At 36.2% G+C, this 22,355-nt stretch overlaps 1 long non-coding RNA gene across 7 annotated transcripts in view; it reads right to left on the minus strand.

Moving 5' to 3' along the window:
- The window catches only part of LOC115938695 (uncharacterized), a 137,923-nt gene extending 119,827 nt beyond the window's left edge, over positions 1–18,096 (minus strand). For 4 of the 7 annotated variants that reach the window (XR_014143968.1, XR_014143969.1, XR_014143970.1 and 1 more), the window contains exons 1-3: positions 17,721–18,096; positions 4,181–4,369; positions 3,359–3,460 (exon numbers count right to left, since the gene is read on the minus strand). This is a non-coding gene — a long non-coding RNA (uncharacterized LOC115938695). Of the gene's footprint in view, positions 1–3,347; positions 3,461–4,180; positions 12,503–17,720 lie in introns of all 7 variants that reach the window. The other 3 variants (XR_014143972.1, XR_014143973.1, XR_014143971.1) reach the window with 3 other exon arrangements.
- Positions 18,097–22,355: the final 4,259 nt, after the last annotated feature.

The following is a 22,355-nucleotide window of genomic DNA, read 5'->3' on the forward strand; positions in this document are numbered from 1 at the left end:
GTCTTGAAATCAGGTAGTATCAGCCCTCCAACTTTGTTCTTTTTGTCAAAGTTAATTATTTTGGCTATTCTAGATCTTCGCATTTCTATATGAATTTTAGAATCAGCTTTTCTTTTTTTTTTTTTTTAACTTACTGGGATTTTGATTTGGTTTGTGTTGAACCTATAGATAATTTAAGGGGAGTTGACATGTTAACAATATGAGCCCACTGAGCCAGGTAAATCTCTCCAATTATTTAAGCTGTCTTTACTTCCTCTCAACAGTATTTGCTGTTTTCAGTGTACAGATCTTTCATGCCTTTTATCAGATTTATTCCTAAATATTTCATATTTTTATGCTATTGTAAATGATACATTTTTTTGCATTTCCATTTTCGGTTGTTTGTTGCTAGAACATAGAAATATAGATGATTATTGTATATTGATCTTGTATTCTGCAATTTTGCTACATTCACCAATTAGTTCTAGTAGCTTTTTGTAGATTCCACCAAGTGGAACAGATGGGTAATTATGTCAGTTTTATTTCTTCCTTTCCAATCTGAATGTATTTTTTTTCTTTTCTTGCCTGATTATACTGGCAGAACCTCCAATGTTGAATAAAAGTAAGAGCAGGGGCACCTGGGGGTGACTCAGTCAGTTGAGGGTCCGAGTCTTGATTTCAGCTCAGGTCATGATCTCAGGGTCATAGGATCCAGCCTCGTATGGAGCTCTGTACTCAGCATTTAAGTCTGCTTGGGATTCTCTCCCTCTCCCTCTCCCTGTGCCCCTCATCCCACTCACACTCTAAATGAGTGAATGAATGAATGAATAAATAAATAAAATCTTTTAAAAAAAGTGGTAAGAGCAGACATTGTTTTGTTCCTGATTTTAGGGGGCAAGCATGCAGTCTTTTACCAGTAGGTATGGGATTATCTATAGGTTTTCTGTAGATGCACTTTATCTGGTTGAAGAAGTACCCTTACATTCCTAGTTTGCTAAGTTTTTAAATAGGGAATGAATACTGGATTTTGTCATATGTTTTTTCTGCATTTATTGAGATGATCAGTTTTTCTTTTTTAGATTAATTTGGTGAGTTATAATGATTAATTTTTGAATGTTAAACCAATCCTGTATTCTTGGGATAAATAGCACCCAATAAATATCATCTTTTTTAAATATTGTTAGATTAGATTTGATAAAATTTTGTCTAGAATTTTTTACATCTGTGTTCATAAGGGAAATTGGCCTGAGTTTTCTTTTCTTGTAATGTCTTTGTGTAGCTTGGGTATCAGGGTAATGCTGGCCACAAAGAACAAGCTTGGAAGTATTCCTTTCTCTTCACTTTTCTGGAAGAGTTTGTGTGTGGTTGGTATTTTTTTTCCCTAAATGTTGGAAGGATTCACCAGTAAAATCCTGTGGACCAGGACTTTTCTTTATGGAATGTTTTAAACTAAAAATTCAATTTTTTGGAAATGGATATATGACCATTCAGGCTATCTATTTCTTCTTGAGTCAGCTTTGGTAGTTTATGTCTTTCAAGAAACTTGGTCATTTTTAAGTTGTTAAATTTTTTGCCTGAATTTGTTCATAATATTCCCTTATTATCCTTGAAATATCTGTAGAATTTGTAATGATGTCACCTCTCTCATTCCTGATATTGGTCTTCCTGATAAGTGTCTTCCCTTTTTTTTTCCCAACCAGTCTGGCTAAAGGTTTATCAATTCTACTGATCTCAAACAACTAGGTTTTGATTACATAGATATTCTCAATTGATCTTTGTTTTCTATTTCATTGATTTCCACTTTGACCTTTATTATTTCATTTCTTTTGCTTCTTTGTGTTTAATTTGCTCTTCTTTTATAATTTCTTAAGGTGGAAGTTGAGGTCATTGCTTTGAGACTTTGTATTTTTTAATGTAGGCATTTCGTTTATATAAATTCTGATATATTGTATTTTTATTTTCCCTCAGGTCAAAATACTTCCTAATTTCACTTTGGATTTCTTCTTTAATCAGTGGGATATGTAGAAGCATGTGATTTTGTTCCCAAATATTCAAGGATTTTCCAGTTAGCTTTCTGTTATTGATTTCTAATTTAATTCCACTGTGGTCAGAGGACATACTTTGCATGACTTAAATCCTCTAAAATGTATTGAGACATATTTTATAGTCTAATACAGAGATTGGCAAACTTTTTCTATAAGGGGTCAGACAGTAAATATTTTAAGCTTTGTGGATGACATACAGTTTCTCCTGTCACATATTTTCTTTTCTTTTTTACTTTTAAGAAATCTCTCAAAATGCAAAAACTTCCTTAGTTCATAGGCCATACAAAACCAGGCTAGATTTGGCCCCACAGTCATAGTTTGCTAACCCCTGGCCAGGAATATGGTCTCTCTGGGTAAAAGTTTCATGTACTCTTTAAAGAGAATGTGTATTCTACTGTTAGTGGAATGTTAGGGAAGTTGGGTAATATTGGTGTATAGTGTTGAGTTTACTATATCCTTGCTATGTTTCAACTTGTCCTAGCAATTACTGAAGGGGACATATTGAAATTTCTGACTATAATTATAGATTTGTCTGTTTCTCCTTGCAGTTCTATCAGATTTTGCTCTACATATTTTGAACCTCTTTTTATTTGGGGCATAAACATTTAGGATTGTTATATCCTCCTGATTAACTGACTCCGTTATTATTATGAAATGACCTTCTTTAACCCTGGTAATATTCTTTGCTCTGAAATCTTTGTTTCTACTATGTTAATACAGTCCCACTAGTTTCTTTTGACTAATGTCAGCATCAGCATGGTATATCTTTTTCCATCCTTTCATTCTTAACATTTTTGTGTCTTTATATGTAAAGTGTGTCGAGTCATGCTTTCTATCCAATCTGACAATCTCTACCCTTTGATTAGGATTTTTAGGTCATTTACATTTAATGTGATTATTGATATAATTAGATTTAAGTCTATCATCTTGCTATTTTCTATTTGTTCCATTTGTTCTGTGTTCCATCTGTTCATTGTTCCTTTTTTTCTTTTTCTGCCTTCTTTTGGATTGAGTACTTTATTATTCCATTTTTTTCTTTGTTGGCTTATTACCTGTAACAGTTTTGTTATTATTCTACTGGTTGCTTTAGGGTTTATAGTCTACATATTTATCAGTCTACTTTCAAGTGAATTTATACCATTTAACATATAATAAAAGATCCTTATACTATCTTATTTCTATTTTTCTCCTGGTCTTTATGCTATTGTTGGCATATATTTACTAATGCATGTTGTAAACCCCATAATACAATGCTATTATTTTTGTTTAAACAGTTGATTATCTTAAAAGAGAATTAAATGTAAAAAGAGCTTAAACATTTACCCTGTAGTTACCTTTTCCAGTGTCCATCATTCCTTTGTGTAGATCTATATTTCCATCTGGTATCATTTCCCTTCCATCTGAATGACTTCCTTTAACATTTCTTGTAGTGCAGTCTGTTGGCAATGATATTAAATTTTCAATTCTGTAAATTTTCAGAGTCTTTGAAACACTCTCAGGTTCAAAGTAAGTAATCATCAATTAATCTACTCCCTACCATACACTACTATAAATAGCCTGGGCTAAAGTATAAAAGAGAAAACTGAAAAGGAGCATATTGTACAACCATGAAATAGCCTAGAACCTTGCCTCTAAAAGTAAGTTGGAGGCAAAGAAAACTTATAGTATGCAGGGTGCTAAAAGCTACTGAATAAACATGAGGCATCTTCTTAGATACCAATTTTACTCAGGGACTTTGAAAAAATAGATAAGCATTATATTTATACTAAACATAAGACTGTTATGATATGTAATCCAACATTCATAGTAAATTTAAGACAAAACAAGAAACTAAAAATTCTGGTTTGGGATCAAGCTTCTAGGGCACTTTTTTTTACTTTTCTCTACTATTAGCCACACTTTTATGAAAAAGTTTAAGAAGCTGTGAACTTGATGATTATTCATGATTTATTAAAACCTCCCCTAAAATTGGATGCTGTCAACAAATGTAGGTTATTCATAGAGGTTTTTATTTAATTTGAATATGCATTTATGAATTGACCACTATATCCTGTTATTCAGCTCATGAATCATTTCTTATTGTGCTCATGAAAACTACACTTAATTCCAAATGTTTTAAATACCCATCACTATTCCTGTAAAGGACTTTTACTTACCAATTTTCACTTTGTGGCTATCATCACGCCTACATCAATCAGTACCTACAACACTGTCCAATTTTCTGATTCCAATCCAGGACAGAATAATAATACACATAAACAAGGCTGTTAGAAATAAGCCTAAAACAAAGAAAAATAGGCTGGCTATGAAGATCCTACTGGAAAATCCACTTGTAAGTCTGCATCCTAAGGAAATAAAGCAAAAATTTAACTATTAGATTGTCCCTTTTACAAAGAGAGAAAAACATAAGTATAATACCCCCCAAATAAGAAGTTGCTTAAATTATGGTATATCCTTATTCTATACGGAATACCTACTCAGCCATTAAAGGATATTATAGCTGAATATTTATTACTAGGATGAACAACAAACAGGTATGAAAATGTAATAAAAGGGGTTAACAGTGGTTATTTCTGGGTTTGGATTATTTTTTTCTACATCTTACTCATCTTGTTGTATATTCTTTAATAGCAACTGCATGTAATAAGAAACACCCAAAGTTCCCAAAAATACTAATTCAACATGAATAAATACTTATTCAAAATGATGAGATCATCATTTGTTTATCCATTAATCAACAAATATTTGCAGTATTAAATAAGACAAGTCCTTGCCCTCATGACTCTTAATTTGTGAGGGCAAAAAGGGCATAATCAACAGTCTTGGAAACTTTTTATTCCTCTTCTTCATTCTCATTACTTGATTGCCCAGTCATTCCCTCCCTTATTTATAGAGGACTTTGGCACCTGACTTCCAGTATCTGCCTCCCCTGCATTTCCTGCCATCATGTGCCACTTCAGTGTCCACATGGACAACCCATCCAACAACCTTGAGCTCTGACTCCACCAGCTTACAACCACTTCATTCAGTGATCCATACCCAGAACCCATACCATCAACCTTCTGATCACCAGGAAATTGTTCCACAGCCTTAGACTTCAATATTATTGATCTCAGACCACAATCACTTATTGTTCTAATTTTTTCACTCCCTTATTCCCTAAACACCTGCTTTCTTATCTTATTTTAACCTCTATTCCTCAACTATTCCCTTTTTTTTTTTTTCAAACCACAATCTCCAGCATGGCTTCATATCTTTTCCTATCTAGCTTAGTTTCCCAGGTACATCAGTCTCTCTCGATAATAACCTTGCCCCCTGGCTAATTCCCTCTTCCATTCCTTAGAGCATATATTTTATGCCACCTTACTACAACCCAAACTTGCTACTTCACCTATGCCCTTATCTTCAATGTCTCCTTTATCAGCAAAAAAGTCAAAACTATAAGCTATGAACCTCCTAACCTTCTTGTTCCACATTTACAAGTTATACATATAACTATCTTCACCTCCTTTCTTCTAATCTTAGAGGAAGGAGTATCCTATCTCTTCTTCCAGGTCAACTCTTTTACTACATCCTTGATCCCACATTCCCTCATCTCCTACAGATCTTTCTTTACCTTTATCCCTCTTCTCTTTAATCTCTTCTCTTCCTCTTCTGCTGACTCTCCCCACATTTTATAAATATTAAACGCTCTTCACTGGAGAATCCCCTCCTCAATTCTATAAACTACTCCCTATAGTGATCCTTTATTTCTGTTTTGAAGAAGAAATGAAAAGCCTTGAAATAATATAAATATACTGTAACTTTTCTCAATCTAAAATACTTTTCAGGATGCCTGGGTGGCTCAGTTGGTTAAGCGTCTACCTTTGGCTCAGGGGGTCCCAGGGTCCTGGGATCGAATCCCGCATCTGGTTCCTTGCTCAGCAGAGAGACTGCTTCTCCCTCTACCTGCCCCTCCCCCTGCTTGTGCTCTCTCTCTGGCAAATAAATAAAATCTTTAAAAAATAAAAAAATAAATAAAATATTTTTCAACCCAACACAGAATTCTGCCATCATCAGCGCACTGAAAATGTTCTGGCAAACATTACTAATGACAAAATTGCCAAATCCTATTATCTTTTTCAATTTACTTGACCTGTCTTTATCTTCTGATACTCCTGACTCTTTTTTCCTGAATCTTGTCCCCCACTGGCTTCTAGAACTCTGAGCTCTGTTGGTGCTCCCTTCCATCCTTCTGCTATTTATGCTTAATTTTTTTTTCTGCCTTCTGTTACTTTGCCCATTTGCTAATGTTGGTTTTCATTTCCTCTCACTATATTCAGTTTCTATGAGCAATGGCATCCAGTTCCCCCAAAATTTCAACTACTACCTTTTTAGTGACATCCACTCCCAGCTCCAACCTTTCTCCTAAGCCTCAGATACACCTGCTGAGCTCCCTACTGAACTTCTCTATATGGATATCCCAGTGACAATCTTCCATATTCAATATGTCTTCATTGAGTTTCTCATCTCCTTCCCCTTTCCCAGTTTTCTATTCCACATCCGTATACACACATACACATAAGCCAAAATCCCTGTTCTTCTCCATTTGCCTCTATCCTGGTTAATTATACCATTATTGTACTCTACAACCAAGCCAGGAACTAGAAAGTCATTCTAGATTCTTCTTCATCTCTATCCCAACCATTACTACCCTAGTCCAAAATCTATTATTTGCACCCAAGACTGTAAAACCACATAAAACTACTTCCATTTACTTAAGTAATAATTATTACACATAATAATATGTGATGATAATAATAGAGCACATTTTACATTTCCCTTAGTATTTAAATAATGAAATTACAATCACGTTACCTAATTAGCAAACCATGAAGGCTTATACAGAAGCATAAATAATCTCCACTATTCCTAGAGATCAGAAACCTTGTTTATACCCCCGTACCTAAGTTTTTATCACACAGCAGTTGTTGCTTTACTATTTGTTCACTTTTGAATAAGGTAAACATGGCACACTTAAAGATAACCATAATAATCATTAAGCTGCAAATTAAAAGGTCAATAAATAATAGGATCCATATTTTTATATAACAAAATACAATTTCATACCTTGTTAGTTCACCAGGATTTCTTTAAAACATATACCACACATACCTATACACATATACCACATTAGGAATTAGATAAACTAACAAACTGAGTTTTCCCTATGAACTGAGCTTCCTTTCATTCCTATTCTACTGTCTTTAACAGCACTCAACCTATCCATGCTTCCAAAATTATGAAAGTGAATGCACCCCCACAGCCACCCTTGTAGTAAGGTTAGTGTGGCATAGGTAGATCAGAGGGGTCCCACTGCCTCCCCAAATCTTTTCCGCCTTGCTTTCTGATGCCTGAAAGATGTATATTCCACAAGATACAAACTGCAATTTTCCTGAAGAAGAAAAACAAAGTATAGTATTTAATGATGCTAAATGAATGAAATTCAATAATACCAAGACACAAAAGACAAATACAGAGTCTTCCTTTGTCAATTGGGAGAGAGAGTAAAGTGGTATATTGTTAAGGGGCCTTCTGAAGCAATGCCTTCCAGATCATTCCTGATTTTTTTCAGTATTCTTTAATACACATGACGTATTTTATAACTGGGGGCCGGGGGATGTTCAAAAGTGAGTCCACAGGTCTAGTGTCCCAAGGGCAAATAAAAGTATTTTTACATCAAGTGATTTACAAGAAGCTTTGAACTTTATCATAATTAACAATTGTATTACTAACATTTTTTATATCTAAAGGATTAAACTTCAGGAACTTTCAATTTTATATTCCTTTCCTTTTAAAGGAAATATGTGTATAAATAAAGGTAGATGGGAGGATCATTACGTTTGGGCATATGCTATAAGAATTTCTTGTCAGGAAAAGTTTTGTATCCACCATAATAGTAGTTTTGCATTTTATTAAAAATATTGCAGTTAAGTCACATGAGCTTTGGGTTGTTTTGCCAATGGCATAAATATCTAATTGTTAAAGAAAACCCTATGTTTATAAAATACATCCTCCCAAAAGGGGAAAAAATTAGTATGTATGATACTTCAAACCACTTATTTTTAAGAGTTTCCTTAAAATTAGGTATATGCATTGTATATACCATCCTGGGTTCACTGGGTCAAAAGTTAATAGTATAGGGTCATCAAGTAAATTAAATGTTAACAGCAAAAATTAAAGGACTTAATTTAAAAACATAGGGCCTAATCCTATGATGAAGTAGGGAAAAAGTTTTCCCACAAGAGCTGTAAACTGTTCACCTATTTAAAATAAATTACTTCTTCAGAGCTGCCTTAAAAAGTTAATTTGTTTTAAACACGTAAGCATTCCTTGCCAAAAAAGAATGTGCTATATTTTATTCTCATTTCCCTATAGATTTGTGCTACATGAAAGAAAGAATTTTTTTACATATGAAGAATAGAAATGTAGCATGACACTCAACTGTCATAAAGAACTCACCACACATTCTCAGTCACATCTCCTAGAGACCAGAGGGTCTCAATTTTACTTCTATTTACTAAAAATAAATAAGAAATGAATGATTATAGGTTCCTGGTTCACTGTCCTTCTCAACTTCCAGGACAAGGCTCACCCCAAGTCAACAAAGTCTCTGAGAAGGTCATGAGTTATCATTTTTAAAAGTTTTTACTCAATGTGAAGTTTATTTTATTAAAACCCTTCAATTTTCTTTTGATAAAGGATCAATAGATCCATTCCTATTATTTACCAGTCCTTTTTATTATCTTAAATTTTATTATCTTAAATTTAATTTAAGACATTTTAATGGCTAGGATAAAAAGTTAACGAACACTTGGTATATTTCAGACCATATATGGTATATGATTTACCATTCTGAGTGTGTCACTTTTTGAGAGGGGCCCCGTTAAACTGGAGCATAACCAGAAGGAAGCCAAGATGGTGAAGGGTTTAAAATCATAGAGCCACTAAGGAAACTAAGGATCTTTGGAGGGCAGGGATTCAGTTGTCTTCATGTTTGAACATAATAGTGATCATATATTTTTTTTAAGTTTATTTTTTTTTAGTAATCTCTACACCCAACATGTAGAACTCATGACTCTGAGATTAAGAGTCTCTCGCTCTTCCAACTGAGCCAGCCAGGTGCCCCATTAGTGGTCATATTTAAAAGGTTATCACACATAGATGGGAATTAATTTATTCTCAGTAGCTGCACGGGGCACTTTGACAATGGGTAGTAGTTACAAAGAGACATGTTTTAACTACTAAGATTTTATGACTCCAAACCTATTATTTTAAAAACAACATTCCAAAACATTGTATTTAATATTTCATCTAAAAGCATGTTCACACGAATTTTTTAGAAAGTAGGTAACTGAAATAAGTTAGGTTTATCCTTTTCCAGGTATCCTTACTGGTAAAGGGAGTGAGGAGAGCTCAGACTTCTTCAGTAAATATTAACCATTATTAATTGTAAATGAATTTTAGATCAGTCTCATAATCTGTGCTCAAGAATATGGAAGTAAAACAATTATTCATATGGAGGAAAAAAACCCTTATACTTCTATAACCTTAAATCAGAGTTGAAAATGCTATGTATGAATCTGTTCTGACTACTTCCATAATACTCAACCATAATACTATTTTTTAATTGAAATAAATTGTTATTTGCCTAATTTTCTTAAACATTACAAGAACTTAAAATACATAGATCATTCCTACCTAAGCTATAATAGTATATGCCTGATTTATTAAATCATTCTACATTTAATTTACATCTTCCTGGGGCTAAAACTATGACTTACTGGTAAAAACTGTCAACTCAAGCAAGTTAGGGTTACCATCCCAGGCACTGAAGTTAAATATCAGAGCCCCCCAAAAGAGGTGATCTTACAGACATATAAACCAGATTCAAATTACACATAACTTAATTCTTCCATGAACCACTAAGATTGTAGCTAATTTTCATTACTACTTAGTTAATTTTGCCTATCTCTGGATACCTTAAAATCATCCAGTTGGATTCTCCATATCTCTCAAATTCTGCACTAAAGTCATGCTAACAAGTGGGTTCTAAATTTTTATGAACGAAAGAAGCAAGTGCTTTAAAAAATAGGTTTTTAAGAATTATGTGATTCATCAATCCATCAGCACCCTCCAGTCTCTTAACAATGTCCTCAATTATTGATTTTAAAAAGTAAATCAATAAAAATGAGATAGATGGTGAAAACTTACAAATTTCTTTACTTTCACTTTCAGGTTTTGCTTTTTCAAATATTAATTTTTTTGTATTTGTTTTCCTTCTTTTGTTAACTGTGTATTTGTTAACGGTTCTATTTTTCTTATAGACTTATCTCTTTGTACATTGAGGATATTAATATAAGTTAAAAATATTTTTCAGTTTGTCATGTGTCTTTTGTATTAATAGTGAATTTTTCCCTGTGTATTTATTTTTCGTGTAGCTACCAGTGTTCTCTGAGATTCTGCGAACCTTTTTATCACTCTACATATCTCAGTGACCTCATCCAAGCCCATAGTTTAAACTACCATCTATAACTGGTCAACTAGTAAATCTATAGACAACATGCAAACCAGACCTTTCCCCTAAATTCCAGACTTCTAAATCAAAATCCAATCCTAATATCTAGTTATCTGTAAAGTGAGGATGGGAGGATGTACTTAACCCACCAGGCATCTCAGAATCAATACTTCATATATCAAAATCCATCAAACCTGTTCTAGTTTCCTTATCTCAGGAAATGGCACCCACAGTCACTCATGCCCACACCAGAAACCTAGGAGTCCTGTGATGTATCTCCTCCTCTCTTCTCCATAAACAAATTTTGTTTGTTTAAACCTTCTCTGTAGGGGCGCCTGGGTGGCTCAGTCGTTAAGTGTCTGCCTTCAGATCAGGTCATGATCCCGGGGTCCTGGGATGGAGCCCCGCATTGGGCTCTCTGCTCAGCCAGGAGCCTACTTCTCCCTGTCCCACTCCCCCTGCTTGTGTTCCCTCTCTCGCTGTGTCTCTCTCTGTCAAATAAACAAAATCTTTTAATAAATAAATAAATAAATAAATAAACCTTCTCTATAGTCTTACCTTCCAACTTTTTCCATTCTTACTTACTCTGCTCTAGCCATATGGGCATTGAATTTACCAGTCCTTCCTGCTCAGGATGTTAATATACACTCTTCCTTTGCTTAGAATGTTCTTCCTTTCTTTTTGGCCTGGCTAATTCCTAAGTCTCCACTTAACTGTCCTACCTTAGGAAGGTCTTACTTAAACCTCCAGTGTTAGGTCGCCATGGTGTATGCTTTCACTGCATCTGTATTTTTCTGGTAACATTGAGCTGAATTTTAAACCTTGTTTCTCTCACTAGACTATGAGAAGCCATGACTAATATGCTCAGTACCTTGCACAATACATGACACTTTGCAGGTGCTAGTTACCTGGAAATACCTACATATTAATACTGAATAAATAAATTCAATCCCTTTCATACTTCATTTCACTCCCATTTCTACTTCTTTAGTTCAAGTACTCTTTATTGCTTGCCGGGATACTACAATAGCCTCTGAAGGCCTCAACCACTGCTCTCACATTTTCTAATCTGTTCGCCAGTATCCTTGGATTGTTTTATTTTTTTTTTTTAAGATTTTATTTATTTATTTGTCACAGAGAAAGAGAGAGAAAGACCCCAACCAGGGAGAGTGGCAGGCAGAGGGAGAAGCAGGCTCCCCACTGAGCAAGGAGCCCAATGCGGGACTCCATCCCGGGACCCTGGGATCATGACCTGAGCCGAAGGCAGATGCTTAACCGACTGAGCCACCCAGGCATCCCTCCAGTATCCTTGGTAAAGTGAGTTTCTAAAATATATATCTGATCATATTACTCACTGATTTGAGATTTTTTAAGTGCACTTTATAAAGGTGACATGCAAGACCCTTCATGATTACCTCTATCCACTTGATCAGGCTAAACTTTCTCAACTCCTCCAAAGACATGTAGCAACAAATCATATAAACTACCTGGGTTTTCTTGAACATGCAGGTTCTTCCTGACTTCTGTTTTCTTACAATCCAGTGATTATGTTTAAAATGCTTTCTATGGCCTATTTCTACTCTCTCTTTCACACTGGAATAACCCCAGTCCTTTAAGGTTCCATTAAGGTATCCCTCAAGATATAGCTCTACTCCTGAAAAGTTTTCCTGAGCCACTTATTCCTAACCTGGTTTAAATGCTCTTTGTCTATTATTTCTCTAATTGTCATTTTTAGAGAATTTATCTATCTTCCATTAAACTTTCAGTTTCTTCCTAGTAGGGACTACATATTTTTCATCTCTATATATCCAACCCTGGTTTGGGCTTTGGTAATTGTTTGATTAAATGTGTGTGCCAAAATATATCAAACCCATTAAAACATACCTACCTGTCGGAACTGGTATTTCCACTTCTGGGAAATCTTCCAATAAATAAGCAAATAAATAAGAAGGTCAATTAGAAAAGGCATATGCATAAAAATGTTCACTTCAGAATTATTTATAATAGCAAAATATTGGAAACAACCTAAATGTCCAACAATAGAAGAATGGTAGAATCTGCTGAATGACATGTAGTAGCAGAGCAATTTAGAATGAAGATTATAAAATGACATAGTAACTCACAGATGCTAACGACATGTTAAGTGGAAAAAGACAAAACTGATTTCACACTATGACCCTTTAAAATTATATGTATAGATATTGACTAAAAGGAAACATGAAAATTGTATGAGTGGTTTGTGTGGATTGTGATCTTGTTGCCTTTATTAAGAACTTTACAAATGTTGCTATGGTATCTTGTCAATTATAATTATAATGAAGATAATTTAAAATTAAGTCCGTATCATTAACATATATATATAAGTGTATGCACATTTGTATGTATGTATATTTTTGTGTATATAAATATTCTGTATGTATGTATATATTTCCTAGTTCAGTCTTATGAAAGATCCAAGAAGCAGAAACACTTCATTAGCAAGAGCATACCTAGCCTTGGTCTCTAATACCATTCTGTACTAACAGGAAACAGGGCTCCTTAGAGAAAAGGCTAATTCCAGGGCTGGGACAGAGAAGGACAAGATGAACATGGAACATCTTATTATACCAGAAAGTAAGGAAGTGCTCAAAAAAAAAAAAAGATGTAGGCATATCACAAAAACATAGTACCCAGACTAAAAGTGCTCCCACTAGCTTAATCTGGGACAATTTAAATACCGAAATAATTAAATATAGACTTAAATATTTAGAGGTGAAAGGTCGTGACATAACAACTTACCTTCAAGTGATTCATTTTAAAAAAGTGTACAAAATATACATATCTAAATGTAGCTAGAACTCAAGAAAACAAAGCAAATACAGAGTGGAAAAACAGGAATTCATAAGTTAATGCAGATAATAGAGAAGAAAGGGCTCTTTGTTCATAGTAGAATGCTATGGACTGACTTGGTAGATGTGGAGAGAGTACTAGATTTGTTGAATCATTTTGCAACCGTAATGGCAAAATTATATCAGCAATAATTGATGCTAAATTTAAACGGGAATTCTGATGATGAGCAGGATATATCTTCAAATGTTTCCCCACAATTTGCTTTTTAATTGCCAGGAAGAAAAAAAAACAGTAACTATACAATGGAAAATTTGGTCCACATATGGACCATGTGATCAAAACTACTATCACCAAGGAGGGACAGATGGAGCATGTGCTTCCAGAAGTGATACCCTACAAAGGACACATCTATCACCTGTGTAATAGTCCAGTTGAGAATATATATAACCCCAATTTAATCATGAGGAAACATCAGACAAAAACAAAATAAGGAACGTTTTATTAAAAAGAGTGGTGGAGGGGTGCCCGGGTGGCTCCCACAGTTAATCCAGCTCAGGTCATGGTCTCAGGGTTGTGAGACCATCAGCCTTGGGCTCCGTGCTCAGTGGGGAGTCTGCTTCTCTCCCTCTCCCTCGTGCCCCTCCTCCCACTCAGGCGCTCCTTCTCTCTCTCAAATAAATAAATCTAAAAAAAAATGCAGTGGAGTGAAAAGCTATATTCTTTAAAAACTCTTTAAAAATGTCCAGGTCATAAAAGGTAAAGGCTGGAAATATCCCAAAGTAAAGGAAGCTAAAGAGTCATGACATCTAAATGTATTACCTGACCCCAGACTGGCTCCTATACTGGAGGGGTAAATGCTAATAAGGATCAAGCTACAAAACTGGAATATGGTGGTAGATTGAAGTATTATTTCAATGTAAATTTATGAATTGATAGGAAATACACTCTTAAATATTCATGGGTGAAAGGCCAAAATGTATGTAACTTAACCTCAAATAGTTCAGAAAAAAATGTATTTAAGTATACATGTATGTGGTGAGAGAGAGACCTTGCACAAGAGCAAGCAAATGATAAGGATATTCTTTGAACTATTTTTATTTTTGCAATTTTTTGTAAATTTTAAATTGTTTCCTTTTGTAAAGATTTATTGATTTATTTGAGAGAGAGAGCCTGGGCAAGTGTGGGGGGAGGGGCAAAAGGAGAGCATCTCAAGTAGACTCCCCGCTGGATCCCAGGACCCATGAGTTCATGACCTGAGCCAAAATCATGAATGGGACTCTTAACCGACTAAGCCAATTTTAAATTATTTCTAAGTAAAAATATTTTTTAAGAATTAAGTCCACCTTGGAGAAACAAGACCAACAAGAAAATAAAAGTTACTTTAAAACCCATCTAATAAGCAAATTGTCTTTAAAACATTCTCCAGTGTATACTAAGTTTTCAAGTTACTGTTCAAAATGTTCTCAAGAGTCTTCATTCTTTTGTAAAAGATGAACAGACCTATAGCTTTCACATTTTATCTAAATAAGTTAATATGTTGAAGCCAACATTCCATCAGTTGTAGCTTACTCGTTAGAAACAGCAGGAGGGAAAGAAAGCATTGAAATTACAAAACCTCTGTTCTCCACACTACCCATATTTACCATTCGTTTACTGGTGATTACATTCCAGTTTCCAAGTAAAACCTCAGATTTTAAATTATGACTTCAGTTGTACTGTTAAGACAAGTAGAGTATGCAGAGACACAAATGGACTGGGTGGAAAGGAGTGGGAGTAGGGCTGATGAATTCTTCACCATGTTGAAGATGAAAGAAAGCTGAAAACTTCTGCCCTAATTGAGTACCTAAATAATTGATTTCTTTTTTTCATAAAGTACATAACTATGTGGAGTATTAAAGTTTGGAGAAGGTATTCTTACTAGTTTTTACCTGTGAATTTGATAATCTGAAGTAAAAAGCACTTTTCACCCTTTAAAATTCAGCTCAATTATTTGCACCCCCTTGTGGTCAAACATAAACTTCTTGGTTTTCCAAAACATTTTTTCCAATTGGGCTTTTTGTTCAGGCATGGGAACCATGTTACTCGATTTAGTTTTCTCCCATTTTGGTGAATCGAGAAGATTTATAAAGGGTTTTGGTTTATTGAATAGTATTTTAAATAAAACAGGACTTAACTCTTCTAAAAGTGACCTCCATATAAACTTTAGTCTGTGCAAAATGGAGATTACACCAACCTCAAGAGTTACTATGAGGATTCAAGGGGAAAATGCATATACAGGCCTAACTGACACATAGTAGGAACTCAGTAAATGTTATTTACCAACAACATCATCACTTTAGAATTCTCTTGACAGAATATATCTAAAAGGGGACTAGATCAAAAATTTACCAGTTCATGAAGTTCAAGTACAATTGTGCAAATAAGTTCCCCAAATATACGACTTATTCAGATTACCACTAGCTGGTTCTCACCACAGATACATTTTTAAAGAACAAAGAATATGTATTTATCTCTGGATGATAGAAATTTTGATAGTTTTTACTTTATATTTTACTTTATATTTTAGACTGGCCTGATTTTCCCCTCCCCCCTTAATTTTAATAATTAGAAAAAGCAATAAAACTATTCCATTTCCATATGCATATTTTTTTGAAATTATAAGACTTAAATTAACATCCTTATTCATCTGGCAGAAACCATTACTCATATTTGGCGAAAATAATTTGTCAGGCTGATTTATCATTTTAAGGGACTTTTGAACCCAAATGCTTAACTGCTAATGGTGTTAACTTAAAACTTTTTAAAACACAAGTTGTTTTAAAAAGATCAGTGTTAATGACTCACAATAGCTAACATTTACTAATACACCAAACACTGTTAAAATGCCTTTACTATATTAGCTCATTTACATCCTTACAACCCAGTGAGATAACAAAAGAGCAAAGTGAGAAAAAGTAACTCACACAGGGTCACAAAGCTAGTTAGTAACAGAGCCGAGATCCAAATCCAGGCAGTTTGGTTCCAGAGTCCACGCACTTAACCAGTGCACAAAAGAACCATAGAGATGTAAAACAAACACTACTCTGCAATGTTACTTCTTGATGATCTCAAATTATTAAAATCCATTTCTTTTCTAATTCTACCTCAGTAATGCAAATCATGCTAGCCTTCTCCCATTTCCTTACTTCTTAGTACGTCAGGCACTTTCAATATCCATTGTCTTCTTTAACCCTCACAATGATATGTTTTTGTATACTCCTACAGTTATGTCCATCACAAGCTGTTTTGCAACAAAAACTGGGAAAAAATGTAGCAATACCCCAGATTTTAAATTGTTGGATTCTTTAGAAAATGTATTATAACTTGGGATCAGGAAAAAAGTAACCAAAAATAATCTTAAAATGTAATAATTTAGAATCAATGGCAGTGGTTTTGTTTTCATTTTCATCTTAACTAGCCTGGTGGCGGGTAGGATAACTCTCCCAAGCATATGAATGATTAAAAGAGGTTTTTAAGGAAGGTGTTAAAATACTGACAACTCTATCATCATTTATTGTCCTATCTTAGCGTCCAGTTTTTGAAGGTGAGCACAGATTTGCCTAGGTCTTGTGCTTATACTTACTAGTTTTAAGATTTAGGGGCAAATTTCTTAATCTGAGTCTCGGATGTCCTCATGTGTAAAATGACGATAATACCTTCTTAATAGGGCTGTTGTGAGCAGCAAACATCATCAATCCGTAAAGCGTTTATTTAGCACTGTACCCAACGAGACTACAGTCAGTACGTGATATCTAGCTACTATTATTAATGTGTCGCACAATGGAAACCCGTCTTTGGTAGTTTCGGTTCCCTTACCACCCTTAAAAGACATACACACACACACACACACACTAAGTGATGGCCAAAGATTGCCCATTCACCTCTCCAAAACAGAGCAGAACATTTAAGAACAAGTGAGACAGTGAGAGAAACTGGACTGGATGAAAGCGCCTTCGTAACAGGCAGCCTAGAACCGGGAAGAAGAGCTCCAACGCACTTAAGTAATCCTTAACTCCAGACGCGCGCGAACGCATACACCGCACACACCACACACACACACACACACACAATTGTTGAGCAGGGGAAACCACGCCTCCTGTGCGTGCTCAGGTTGCATCGCACAGTAAGATAGAGAATGGCCCATGTTCCAGAATCTGACAGATGCGGACTCATCCACGTGCTTGCTACCTGTGTCTCCTAAGGCAAATTACTTAGAAGTCTCTGAACCTTGCTTTCCTGGTCTGCAAACCGATAATAGTAACAGTACCTACCTCATAAAGTTGTTCTGAGGCTTAAGTGCAATAGCTCCTGTAAAGCGTTGACACACAGCAAGTGCTATACACACAGGCGGGGCTGTTTTTAAGCACACGTGTATCCACACACAAGGTCTTAGAGACACATTCCGTTGTTAGGAGTTTAGACACTGGCAATAAAACGCTTTTCTTTTCGCCTAAGCTGCACCTTATTTGTTTTCCTCGAACAGTAGAATAATACCTATCGACTGACATGTCATCTATGGACCCCCGGGCCCACAGTCGCACCGTTCCTCCACGTCCGCGGCTGAGCAAAGGAGCTGCACGCACGCGCAAGAAAGGAGGTCGGAGGAGTGAGACTGAGGAAACGAAGTGAGAGCGGCGAACAGCGACGATTCTGCGCATGTTCAAGGCGCGGAGGTTGGTAGGAGTTTGCGCATGAGCAGAAGTGTCGGGAAAGCTGGAGAAGGGTTCGGAGGCGGTATTGACAGCTGTGGAGGCAGCCCGCGTTCCCGGCATGCCCCGGGGCGGCGGGGTTGGCTCTAACGAATTTGAATGAGGAGCCTCAGCGCTTTCGGCGCCATTTTCGAGTGATGCCTGATCTCATCAATCTACTGGGAGAGACGGGATAACCTGTCCGAGATTATAGCGCTATTAGGACTCCGCTGAAAAATCACTAAAAAAATCGCCAAAAATTACTTCGAGCAAAGGGCAGTCTGTGGGGCTTCGCCAGGGTTGGCGCAGACGGTAAGAACCTGAAGAAGTAATAGCGGGACCTGGGAGGTGGCAGCGGTGGGACCGTCAGGCGATGGGGGTGCAGGGAGTGGGCACTGGGTCCGCCCTCATTTTAATGGCTAAAAATGCGAGGAGATGGGGTTGGGGGTAATTGGGTGTCTGGGAGTGGGCGGCGGCGGGCGGAATGTGGCGGGAGCGCGGAGAGACGGGGGTGTGGGGGGAGGGGAGTTGCAGTTTGAGCGGGACGCGGACGGGCTGCGGCGGAGCAGCCGCCGCCCAGCGGATCTGTCAGCCGGACCCCCCGCCCGGGGCGCGGCGGGGCTCCGCAGGCCGCGGCCCCTTGACAGGAGAAGGGGGACGAGCGTCCCCTCCCCCATTTGCCGAACCGAGCCGTCTTTTATCGCAGTTTTCCCGGCCCGCTGACTGCCGTCTTCTCGTGACATGAAACTTAAGGTCGGCAGAAAATTAACCCGGAGTGGCGGGTGCCTCCAGTCCGTCGTGCGGACTTATCGTCCGCGGGACCCAGCACTGTATATTGTGCTTGATGCTGAAGTGTGAGGTGCCCTAGGAATGTGAGTTTCACAACGTAGCTCTCCGGCTCTGCGCTCCTCGGTCCCGGCAGGGATAACCCTGACGGTGTCTGGCTTTTCCAATTTGGGTGAGATAGGGCGGGGGCAGACTTTTGAGGTTTTAGCGGGCTCCTAGGAAAGATGCTGGACTTTCGCTTTTTGCTCGGGATTTTTGTCATTTGCTCTCACGGTGTTGTTTTTTTTCGGGGAGGGGCCGGGGGGAGACAGGGTTTCGAGCTTGCAATTTCCTTCACCCAGTTGCACTTTTCTTAGAAGACTTTTTCCTTCTCCAGTCTTTGAAACATGTCGCAAGGATAAAAGCAATCTGTGAAACTATTGATGTTTTCCTCCCGAAAAGTCTTAGCCCGGACAACTTAACGGTAATTTTGCAATCCCCACCTTTTCTCGAGAACTCTCTTGACTCTGAGGCGGAGGGAAGAGGGCTGTTATTTGTCTTTCCCTTTAGTGATTTTTTATCCTCATAGTTTCTACCAATTCTTAGTCGACAACTCTTGAATGATTTGGGCCAGCGACGGCTTTAACTTTAAGTAGTACTTTATAAATAATGGCCTTTGTAAAAATTCCTCATTAGAGATATATTAGGTTTTGTGTCTTTTTCGGCGCTGAAGGCACCACTGATTAACCCTTTACTGGTGTGGTGTTTTGCGTGTGGGGTGCGCGGCTTTGGGTTGCGAATGTGCAGGAGATGGGTTTTGCAGCAGCTTTTCAATTGTTCGCAAAGAGGAATAACGCTTTCTGGGAACCGCAGTCTCACACTCTTTAGGACCACCTGCCTAAAGAGTTTTTCCTCCTGGAATTGATGTAACGATTGATCGATTTCTTATTTCTATAAAGACTAGAGGACCCGCCCTCATTTAGAATCTATCCCCGAGGAGAATAGGGGAGCGCAATGTGATGTTTTTCAAATTTTATCTAACGGAGTTCCCAAAACACCGGACTTGTTACCCCCCCTGATTGGCTGGCAGAGAGCGAGACTGGAGGGGGTTTGAATGTTGAACACTAGATTACAATTCTCGACTTTCCGAAAAATTTTACTTTTAGAGAACCACGGAAATAGGAAACGTTAAGACGGGGATTGGGAGGGGGAAAGCTGGGATTCAGTATTTTTTTCTTCCATAAAGGACTTTCGAATGGTTCTGAAATGTATATTAAAAGTAAAACTGAGGAGGCAGTTTTCTTAAAAAATGTAATTCTGCTGGCTGAAATTGCAAGACTTTTATGTATTTGCCCCTGTTCTCTTTTGGTTAAAAACTGTACGATCTAGGTTTTTTATTTCTTTAACAAAAATTTTTCAGCTTAAGCTACATATTCGATGCAGATTACGGGAGAATTGTTTCTTTTATTTTGATGAAAAGAAACTTTAATTTTCTTAGGAATGAGCTTCTCCACATTGCCCATAAAAATTGGTGTATTTAAATTTTTTTTCACATCTAACTTAAAATACATGGGTTTTGCTAATTCAGCCATTGCTGTGGACTTAAAACTTAATTTACAAGAAATTTACGTTGCTTAATTATACAGTACAACAGGTAAGTATGCACAGGTGCCTATGTATGATTTCATTCCTTTGATAAATTCACTGTGAAGAAATATATTGCATAAAACAGTGTCGGTGTGTTGTGTCTTACTTGGTTGGTTTTCAGTTGATTTTTGTTTAATGTTGCTTGAGACAGCCGTCAATATATTTCTATTTATTACCAAGCTTGTCATTCCGTTTAATTGCATCTTGATAAAAGGCGGGTGTGGTTTTCAAAGAAAATCGGTAAACTCAGTGATAAATAAGATAGCTGTAGATGCTTTTTTAAAGATTTTTTTAATTTAATAGAAATTAATGTTCTTTTATGAATAGCGGTTGAAATTTTGAAACTTACAGTTTATATTCTCACATTAGATCAAATATGCATTGTTAGAAAATACTCAAATGAAAAGATCCCATGACTTTTATAAATCTCTGTAGGGCTATAAATATAATTTATATTGAGTGGAATAGCTGAATTTATAAATCATACTATTTTGTATTGCCTTTATAACAGAATTGCAATTACAGAATCTTTGTTCATTACCTTTTTTCAAAGCTGTTTATTTTGAATCATCTCATGAAAATTTCGTGAAAAAGGTGCTAATTATCCTCTCTATGAAATTTGACTTAATGAAGTTGTAGGAGACCCCATTTCTATTGTAAATGTAATTTTACCTATGATACCAGATCTAGTGGGTTTTGCTTTTTTACTGTTATTTGGGGTTTTGTGTTTTAATTTTCATTCAAATTGTTATGTGACTTGTAGAGTTTTGAGGGTGGGGTGGGGGAAGGCTTTAAATTCCACCAGGCTGGTTAAATTTAACCATACTTTTTTAGTACTTTGGTTTATGGGGTTTTTTGTTTGTTTTGAGGGGTGATGGTGAAGGATTGTTTTGTTTAATAAGCCATTTTTTAAAAAAGTGAAAGATTCCTTTATTTAAACTACTGCACGTAAAGCTTGAGAATGCACTAGCACCTAAATAAAATCCACAGCATTCAAAATATTTTCCCTTTTATGTGATGCTAGATAAGAGGAAGATTTGGGTTTTTAGATTTGTGGGCATGTAGGCGTGAGATCCAACAGATGTATTTTATTATGTGTATTATCCATATTACTCTGTGGAAATTGATAATTATAATTCATTTTCTATTGTGAGGACTATAAAAGTCATATCACTGGAAAACAATGGTGAGGAAAGGTGTTGCTACAGTAGCTCTACTCTTTTTAAAAGCTGTGTTTATATAATGTGAGGGAGAGGGAACTAGAGAAGGTAAGGTGCTAGTCTTCCTGGTAGCACTGATTTTTATTTGTTTGCCTTTCATAGTATTTTTAAAACCTCAAATAAAAGTGCAGTTTTAGACTTTGTTTTAGTGCTGTTAACTTCTCTTAGTTGTACATTTACAAAATGTAGCTTCAGGTGTTTGCATGTAAAACCGCATTTTTTGTAATCAGATTAATATCACTTTTAATGTTACCAAGAACTGGAACTAAGGATGAAAATTTCAAAATAGCTTTCGTATTCTGGATCCCCTGTTTCATCATGCTTTGTGTACTACATTTTTGTTTGGTTTTTGTTTTGTGAAGATGTGTATAAATACACATTTCTGTTTATTGGTATGCAGTAACTATTCAGAATGTCACAATATACTTCCATCCAGAAATATTGATAGTGTTCAGTTAATTTGGTTTACAAAAAGAAGAAATAAATGCCCAGAGACTGTATTAGATATTTCTTCTACATACATAAGTTTTTTCCAATTAAATCAATAAGACACACAATTTGGAAGTTAATTCTATAAAAATTTATC

Source organism: Leptonychotes weddellii, chromosome 3 (assembly GCF_054177405.1).
Source record: "Leptonychotes weddellii isolate Sample4059 chromosome 3, ASM5417740v2, whole genome shotgun sequence".
NCBI classification, from domain to species: domain Eukaryota; kingdom Metazoa; phylum Chordata; class Mammalia; order Carnivora; family Phocidae; genus Leptonychotes; species Leptonychotes weddellii.